This window comes from Lactuca virosa, chromosome 7 (genome assembly GCF_052849685.1).
Source record: "Lactuca virosa cultivar CGN04683 chromosome 7, Lactuca_virosa_CGN04683_v6, whole genome shotgun sequence".
Classification (NCBI taxonomy): domain Eukaryota; kingdom Viridiplantae; phylum Streptophyta; class Magnoliopsida; order Asterales; family Asteraceae; genus Lactuca; species Lactuca virosa.
Window position 1 is genome coordinate 267,028,289 of NC_136432.1, and position 9,888 is coordinate 267,038,176.

Genomic DNA, 9,888 nt, shown 5'->3' on the forward strand with positions numbered 1-9,888 from the left:
CGTACTTGCCCCTTTGTCAATTCTAGGTTGTGTATTATAGTTGGATACAAATTCAAATCAATAGGTTTTGATTTGTTTTCATCGATACTCAATCTATAGGTCTATATTGTTCATAAAAATCTATCTTTTTATTGTTTCTTGTCGAAAAAGTTATCTTTGCTCTTGGGTTCTTGTTCTTGTTTCTTATTTTTTCACTGCATTGATATAATCAGAAATACAAAAGAAATTAAGCCTTTATACATGCATCATAACTTATACAAGAAACATAAGCAGAAACGGAGACTTGCAAAGTCTCTAAATGTCACACCCCAAAACCGGAACGACGGAAACGTTCTGGGGTGGAGGACGTTATGTACAGTATCATAACAATGCATAATGGTAAAGACAAGCAACAACATCAATTGCAGTAATATAATAATTTGATACAACGTGTTCTGTAGTATATAAGACACCAAAAATGTACAATCCAAATTAAAAGATGAGTCTTGTATACGCTCCATCTTCTCAAAAGCTTCATCGGTACCTGCCTACTGATGACCTGAGAATACAAGTTATTTTGAAAAGAGTTTATCAGCATAAAGCTGGCGAGTTCATAAGTATTTAGTGTCATTGCTTGCATGAAAAGGTTTGTAACAACTTAGTGTAAATGTAGTAATCGATTTCAAATGTTTGTAAATAGTGTACACCCTAGAAAATCCTATATTTCCCAGTAGAATGTATTCTTCTACCAAGACCCAACTATTTGTATGTTTGTTCTTTTGTAATAGTAAGAGTTTTCCCCAGTGAAACCATCAGTATGAAAATATCGTTTTAGGCTTCACTCATGTAAGGTGATTACAAAATAAATGTAATAGGGGAAAATAATGTTTCACCCCAGCAGTAATCACTGCTGGCTAATAGTAATGAAAATGCAGATTCCAGGTAGTAGTAAATGTACAATACACCTCGGGGAGTCCGTTTTGCCTTTAATTCTTAATAGGTTAATTAAAGGTTTGAATGTGAACTCGTATGTAACCATGCTGATTGACGGTTGAATAACTGATGGCCCTCTAGGTCAAATGAAGTGATGTGACATTTTGTCACCCCTGGGCCTTATCGGCTCGGACTGTAGCTAGCAGTCGGGATGTGAGAGTGTGTGTCCCGTATAGGTCTATACACACAATGCCTGCTCTCCCTCCAGGAGACTCTGGTTACAAAGTGATACCACGATGAAGTGTCGTATCGAGAAGTAGTATGTCACATTCTGTCATAGTATTCAAATGTTTGTGTAGTAATTCATAGTGTACTAATGTTTTCTCTGTATTAGTGTATTCCCTTGTATAGTGTATAGTGTTTTCTCTTGTATAGTATATAGTGTATTTTGGCTCATACTGTACTAACTCTGGTAGGTGTCGTTGTAATAGTAATGAGTAGTAATCCTTAACTATACCTATTATAGTTAAATAGTAATGTTGTTTGGATGCCTTTGTTGCACAAAGGTACTGAACTGAAGTGAAGACTTTTATATCCAACACACACACACACACACACACACACATATATATATATATATATATATATATATATATATATATATATATATATATATATATGATATATAACTAAGAATTCAACGACATTCGGACAAATAACAGAATACCCTAAGCCCACAACCAAACAAGGAACAGGAAATAAAGCGAGCTATCAGTCCTAAGTCCTTCAAGTCTTACTTATATAAATATATTAATGTAGATATGGGTTTGAAGATAATGTAAGCTTAAAAGAGTTTGAAAACAGTTTTAGCATTTAAAGAGTTTAATAAAAGGTTTGCAATGCTTGAAAATCCTTAAGTTTGATAGCAATTTGAAAGCAGTAGTAAATCTTTCTGTTTGTTCTAGTTATTAATCACATGTGATTAAAGATATAAATAGAATATGTCAACTTGTATTCCCCGCATAAAAGCATTTAAAATCATTTCAAAGGTTGATTAAGGGGTATGAACTCACCTGCAGTGAGTGATTTGAATGGAAGTGCCGAATAGGATGCTAAGTGTCAAGTGAGGACTTGAACACACCCACGGATCCTATTTAACACGTAATGACACATATATGTGTCTAATTAGTCATTGAACAACTAATTAATCAAGTAAAGACACCTTAATACGTGGATAACACTTTGCTTCAAGTGCTAGGAGTACTAAAGGGTTGCATCTAAAGAGAGTATGGCCTCACATTGGAGTTTACTTCCCATTTGGTAGCAATACATGAGTTTACGATTTTTGGTCATTTCCCCCATGAGTTTACGGCCGTAAACTCATGGTAATTAGTATCATTGTGTGATTTAAGGTCTTATACCCCTCAAGGAAGTAATCTAGACTTGTATCCAAGGCTTAGGAAGGGACTAGGGCTCAAAATGGCCCTTCATTGGAGTTTACGGTTCTTGGACCACTCCCTTGGAGTTTACGGTCGTACACCCATGAGTTTACGGCCATAAACTCATGGTCACTCCTACCATTTCGTCATTTCGGGTTTTTAGCTCATGTATGCAAGGTTCTAGTCCAATATCCAAGCCCTAGAAGGTATTGGTGGCACTTAAACACCACTTGATGGTGTTTACGGTTCAAGGAGATGCCTTGACCGTAAACCCATATGTTCTTGTGGGTTTTTGATGTTTTTCAATAGATTAACAAGTATTCTAAGCAAGTAACTAGTTAGGAGGAGGGTACTTACTTATAGGAAGCTTGTAAGATTGTTTAAGGCCCAAAAACACTAGTGTGTGTTCTTGGTGTTCTTGAAGAACACTTGAAGATCTAAGAAAAGAGGAGATTTCATGGATGAAATCATGTATAAACACTAGATAAATTGTTGTATTAACAAATCAAGGGAAGAAACACTTACATTTTTGGAAGATTGGAAGAAATGTGTTATGATACTTGAGAGAGAATTGTGGGTGTTCTTGAAGTTGGAAGTGTAAAGTGAGGAAGTGGGGAGTAAACTCATGCCTTATGCATGAGTTCAAGATGAAGAGGAGTTTACGGCCCAAACTCCACATGTTTGGCCGTAAACACCTAATTAGGGTGTTATTTGTTTATTTGCTACACATCACTCCTAGAAGATACTTCCATTTATTTGTTCGTTTGACGAAATTTTATTAAAAACACCCAAACGGACTTCAAACCAGCCATAAAGGTACTGAAATGAATTTGACTATTATTTGAAGTGCTTGACTGTAGAGTTTATACATATGGAAATTTCGGGTTGTCACATCATCCCCCCGTTAGAGGGAATTTTGTCCCGAAATTAGAGTTCAAGTAACTAAGTTATTACTAATAACTAAGTAAAAAGATGAGGGTATTTAAGTTTCATTTTATCCTCGCGCTCCCAAGTGAATTCATGTCCTCGCTTGGCGTTTCAGCGAACCTTCATGATTGGGATACGGCTTTGTTTCGTTCGTTTGACCTCTCGGTCCATGATCTCTACAAGTTCTTCCACGAAGTTGAGGCTCTCGTTGATCTCGATCTCGTCGAGTGGGATTACAAGAGTCTCGTCGGATAGGCAATTTTTCAAGTTCGAGACGTGGAAGGTAGGGCGTACGTTACTGAGCTCGCGGGGTAGATTGAGTTTGTAAGCTACGGGGCCGATTCTAGCGAGAATCTCGAAAGGCCCTATGTATCTTGGATTTAGCTTTCCACACTTTCCGAAGCGTATAAAGCCCTTCCAGGGTGAGACTTTCAAAAGGACTCGGTCTCTCACCTGGAATTCCAATGGTTTGCTCCGTTTGTCTGCGTAGCTTTTCTGTCGGTCTCTGGAGGCTTTCAATCGTTCACGGATCTGAACGATCTTCTCTGTCGTTTCCCGGATGATCTCCAGACCCGTGAGAGTGCTGTCAGGAACTCGTCCTTTAGCTAACTGAGTGTCACCCACTTCAGCCCAGCATAGAGGGGATCTGCACTTCCGGCCATAAAGGGCTTCAAATGGGGCAGCCTTGATGCTCGTGTGATAACTGTTGTTGTAGGAGAATTCGACAAGGGGTAAGTGAGTATCCCATGCCTTCCCAAAGTCGATCATACAGGCTCGCAACATATCCTCCAAGGTTTGGATAGTCCTCTCACTTTGTCCGTCGGTCTGTGGGTGGTAGGCTGTACTCATGTCCAGCCTAGTTCCTAGGGAACTTTGTAGTAACTGCCAGAATCTCGAAGTGAATCTACTATCTCTGTCAGAGATAATAGATATAGGAACACCATGCAGTCGTACGATCTCTCTAATGTATGTTCTTGTGAGCTTCTCCATTTTGTCGGTCTCTTTGATAGGCAGGAAGTGTGCGGACTTGGTCAATCTGTCGATGATGACCCATATGGTATCAAGTCCACCCGTTGTCTTGGGCAGCTTGGTTATGAAGTCCATAGTGATCCGCTCCCACTTCCACTCTGGTATCTGCGGCTATTGTAGAAGACCTGAGGGTTTCTGGTATTCGACCTTTACCTTAGCGCAAGTAAGGCATTTACTTACGAAGGTAGCAATCTCTGCTTTCATGTTAGGCCACCAGTATGACTTTTTAAGATCCATATACCTCTTATCTGAACCTGGGTGGACGGAATATCGAGTGTTGTGCGCTTCCTTCATGACCAAGTCTCTGAAACCACCGTGACTCGGTGTCCAGATCCGGTCCATGAGATATAAGGCTCCGTCACCCTTGACTTCCAAGTTCTTATCCATTCCACGCAGGGATTCTCCTGCCACATTTTCAGGTTTTAAAGCTTCAAGCTGAGCCTCCTTTATTTGTGTGGATAGATGCGAATGGATAGTCATTGTTAATGACTTGACTCTTCGACCAGAATATTCTTTCCTACTTAGGGCGTCTTCTACCACGTTGGCTTTACCCGGATGATAACGAATTTCGCATTCGTAGTCGTTGAGTAGCTCGACCCACCGTCGTTGTCTCATATTGAGCTCCTTCTGGTTGAATATCTGTTGTAGGCTTTTGTGGTCTGTAAAGATAGTGCTCTTCGTACCGTACAGGTAGTGCCTCCAAATCTTCAGGGCAAACACAACTGCTCCTAATTCGAGATCGTGTGTGGTGTAGTTGACCTCATGTGTGTTCAGCTGTCTTAAGGCGTAGGCGATGACCTTACCCCGTTGCATCAGAACACAGCCGAACCCCTGATTAGATGCATCGCAGTATACCACGAAGTCGTCTATCCCTTCGGGGAGGGATAGTATCGGTGCGGTGCATAAGGCTTGCTTCAGCGTTTGAAACGCCTTCTCTTGTTTCTCTTCCCAGTCGAAGGCCATGCCTTTCTGGGTCAATGTCGTAAGAGGCTTTGCAATCCGAGAGAAGTTCTGTATGAACCTGCGGTAGTAGCCAGCGAGGCCTAGAAGTTGACGGATTTCTGTAGGTGTCTTTGGTGCTGACCAGTTCTCAATAGCCTTAATTTTGGACGGGTCCACATGGATTCCTTCTTCGCTAACCACATGTCCTAAGAATTCGACTCTTCGGATCCAAAATTCGCACTTAGAGAACTTCGCATAGAGTTTCTTCGATCGTAGGGTTCCTAGGACTTGTCGCAGATGATCATTATGCTCCTCCTCACTTCGAGAGTAGATAAGTATATCATCGATGAAAACGATGACGAATTGATCCAAGTAAGGACGGCATACCCTATTCATTAAGTCCATGAATACTGCGGGCGCATTAGTCAATCCGAATGGCATCACTACGAACTCGTAGTGTCCATAACGAGTTCGGAAGGCTGTCTTCGGGACATCCTCCTCAAGCACGGGTAACTGGTGATACCCGGATCTCAGGTCAATCTTGGAGAAGTAGCTTGCCCCTTGCAGCTGGTCAAATAAATCGTCTATGCGAGGAAGAGGGTAACGATTCTTGACTATAAGCTTGTTGAGTTCCCTATAATCGATGCACATACGGAACGATTCGTCTTTCTTCTTTACGAACAAGACTGGTGCTCCCCATGGTGAGAAGCTTGGTCTTATAAAGCCCTTGCTGAGCAGTTCGTTAAGTTGACCGGACAGTTCTTGCATCTCAGCAGGTGCTAGACGCTAGGGCGATTTGGCTACGGGGGTCGCTCCTGGGATTAAGTCGATTCGGAACTCGACTTGACGTTGCGGGGGTAATCATGGGAGTTCTTCCGGAAAAACATCGGGAAAATCGCAAACTACGGGGATGTCTTTTAGGTCTTTTGTTTTCCGGTTCGTATCAACAACGTGCGCCAGGAATGCACGATATTCCTTACGCAAGTATTTTTAGGCTTGAATACTTGAGATGATATGAAGGCTCGTACCGCGTTTGTCTCCGTAGATCAACAGGGTTTCGCTATTCGGTAGGTTCAGGCGGACTGCCTTTTCGAAGCATAGAATGTCGGCGCGATAAAGACTCAACCAGTCCATGCCTACAATGATGTCGAAACTCTTGATAGCCACTGGTATGAGGTCGATTGGGAATGAGTGATTATCTAGAGTGAGGGTAAAACCTATGTAAATTTTGTTAGAATTCTCTGTTTTTCCGTTAGCCATTTCTACGACGAAGGTTTCTTTTAGTGCTTGCGGTGCTTGATTAAGTAAGTGTTTAAATTGTTGGTTTACGAAGCTCCTCTCTGCCCCACTATCAAATAGGATACAAGCATAAGAGTTATCGAGAAGGAACGTACCCGTGACTACTGTGGGATCTGCCACGGCTTCATTGTGGCCAATAGCGAGTAATCTTGCTGCTCCTCCCGCATTCCCAGCTTTCGGACAGTTCCTTTTGAAGTGTCTAATATCGCCACAACCGTAGCAGGCCTGGCTCACACCTGTACTAGGGACCTGGGAAATGGGTTTGGGTGGTGTTCTGCAAAACTGGGCAGTATGGCCCTTCCGGTCGCAATTAGTGCAGTGCATTTCCCGGCAGGGGCCGTTATGATGGAAGGAGCACTTGGTGCACTTGGGTAGGCTCCCTGCATATGGTTTGGCTGGTACAGGGGCAGCAAAGATAGTGGCAGCATGGACAGCCACCGTCTGTTGGTTCCCGGAAGAGGGTTGAGCTGATTTGCCCTTCTTTCGGTCCCAACGCTTCCTCTTGTTGTCAGTGGTTTTGGTTGGTGTGGGGGCAGTCATTGTAGTTGCGGTTGGAGTAGAGGGATCCTCGTGATCGATGAGCCTTTGGGCCAATTCCTTGGCGCTATCAAAGGTCACATGGTGTGATGCTAGAACGTTCCCTCGATATGGGGGTACTAGACCCCAGATGTATCTTTCAATTTTCTTGCTTTTGGTGGGGACCATGTTGGGACATAGCGTCACCAAGTCGCAGAATATGGCTGTATAAGCCACTATGTCAGTACCCCTCATTTTGAGGTTCCACAGTTCCTCCTCGAGGTTCTGAACTTCGCCCCTCGGGCAGTACTCCCTTGTCATCAGATCCTTCAGTGTATCCCAGCCCATGGCGTTAGCTGCTACCAGTGAGAGTGCTTTGACATGGCCATTCCACCACGTCAGGGCCCTTTCGGTGAAGGTGCAAGCAACGAACTTTATCTTGCTTCCTTCAGGGCATGAGCACATCTCGAAGATGGCTTGAGTTCTCTCGATCCATTGGGACAGTGCAATGATCCGTCCGGTTCCGTTGAAGTATGTCGGTTTGCAGCTGATGAAATCTTTATAGGTGCACTCCCGTGCCCGTGGTTGGGTTTCACCATGGCTAGAGTTAGTACCCATTCCACCTCCACTGGCGCCACCAGAATTTACTTGAGCCATGACCGCATTTACAGCTGCGGTCACAGCTGCTTGGAACATAACCGCATCAAACTGCGGAGGGGGTGGTGGTGGTGGTGGTGGTGGTGGTGTTTGAGTTGCTGGTCTGCCCCGGGTCGGACGTGGACGAGACGACATCTTTTACTGAAAGTTGGTAGGGATGATGAAAATAGTAAGAATCAATGGTAAGTAAGATGAGAGCGATTCATGGACTAAATCGCCATAGCCCAACAATCAGATAGAGGTATAACAGATAGAGTAGGGAAACACAAGAGTAAAGACTTTCCATAGATTAGACAATCGCCAATATTACTGGTATTAATGATGTAAAATAAGTCTGGGAAACATGACCTAACAGTAGGTCTTACATCAAACCATAAGGAAAATTGTCGGCAGCTTAGAAGTCTAGTTAGAGTACTTTAAATGTTGGGAATGTTTTACAGACAGGTGCTCTATAGAGTATGGAAAAAGAAAGGCCATTCCTTAACCAAAAGAGGATGGTGAGCAGATAATCCCCTACTGGCGACGGGCACCCCTAGGGTGAACCCTTAAGTCAGTCATGATAACTACGCGAGATTAGGGGAAAAGAATAGTTAATAGGCACACTAATTAAGATAATTGTAGGATGATCATTATTAGTTAATTCAATACTTGCATAGTGCATACCAATTACATGCAACCAAAACAGGATAGACCTTCGATTAAGTGACCCTAACTCTAAATCCACAACCAAACAAGGAACATGAAATAAAGCAAAGGTCACAGATTCTAAGTCTATAGCGCCTTAGTCACATGTAACCTTAGAGTATCCACCTAGCAACTATTGCCCTACTAGTAACGACCCTTTTTAGTTCTCAAATAAGTAATTATAGTAACACAAAATACTCCCATAGTATTCTGTTCTAATGTTCTTGTTGTAGTAGTGTTGGTAAGTTTTTAGACTTGTTGCAACACTACAATCATTCTTAGGCACATGCTAGTCACTCCTCAGGAAATATAGTTGATCAGGCTATATCACCCTAGGTTTGACTATATGTCTTTAAGCCTAATTGTGATGTTCAACAATCATAATACTTTTGTTCTGTTCTAGTATGATACTGACACTGGTATGGATAAATGTATATATACTTAGTTAAATATTTTACTATTTAAAAGTATAATTTCTTGGTCAGAGTGTTTTAATCCCGTTGTGTTTATAGTTTGTATATCTTTTATGGGTTGATATACTCGATTCACTATAAACAATGCTCTGATACCAATCTGTCACACCCCAAAACCGGAACGGCGGAAATGTTCTGGGGTGGAGGACGTCATGTGCAGTATCATAACAATGCATAATAGTAAAGACAAGCAACAACATCCATTGCATTAATATAATAATTTGATACAACATGTTCTGTAGTATATAAGACACCAAAAATGTACAATCCAAAATAAAAGATGAGTCTTGTATATGTTCCATCTTCTCAAAAGCTTCGTCGGTACCTGCCTACTGATGACCTGAGAATACAAGTTATTTTGAAAAGAGTTTATCAGCATAAAGCTGGTGAGTTCATAAGTATTTAGTGTCATTGCTTGCATGAAAGGTTTGTAACAACTTAGTGTAAATGTAGTAATCGATTTCAAATGTTTGTAAATAGTGTACACCCTAGAAAATCCTATATTTCCCAGTAGAATGTAGTCTTCTACCAAGACCCAACTATTTGTATGTTTGTTCTTTTGTAATAGTAAGAGTTTTCCCGAGTGAAACGATCAGTATGAAAATATCGTTTTTGGCTTCACTCATGTAAGTTGATTACAAAATAAATGTAATAGGGGAAAATAATGTTTCACCCCAGCAGTAATCACTGCTGGCTAATAGTAATGAAAATGCAGACTCCAGGTAGTATTAAATGTACAATATACCTCGGGGAGTCCGTTTTGCCTTTAATTCTTAATAGGTTAATTAAAGGTTAGAATGTGAACTCGTATGTAACCATACTGATTGACGGCTGAATAACTGATGGCCCTCCAGGTCAAATGTAGTGATGTGACATTTTTTCACCCCTGGGCCTTATCGGCTCGGACTGTAGCTAGCAGTCGGGATGTGGGAGTGTCTGTCCCGTATAGATCTATATACACAATGCCCGCTCTCCCTCCAGGAGACTCTGGTTACAAAGTGATACCACGA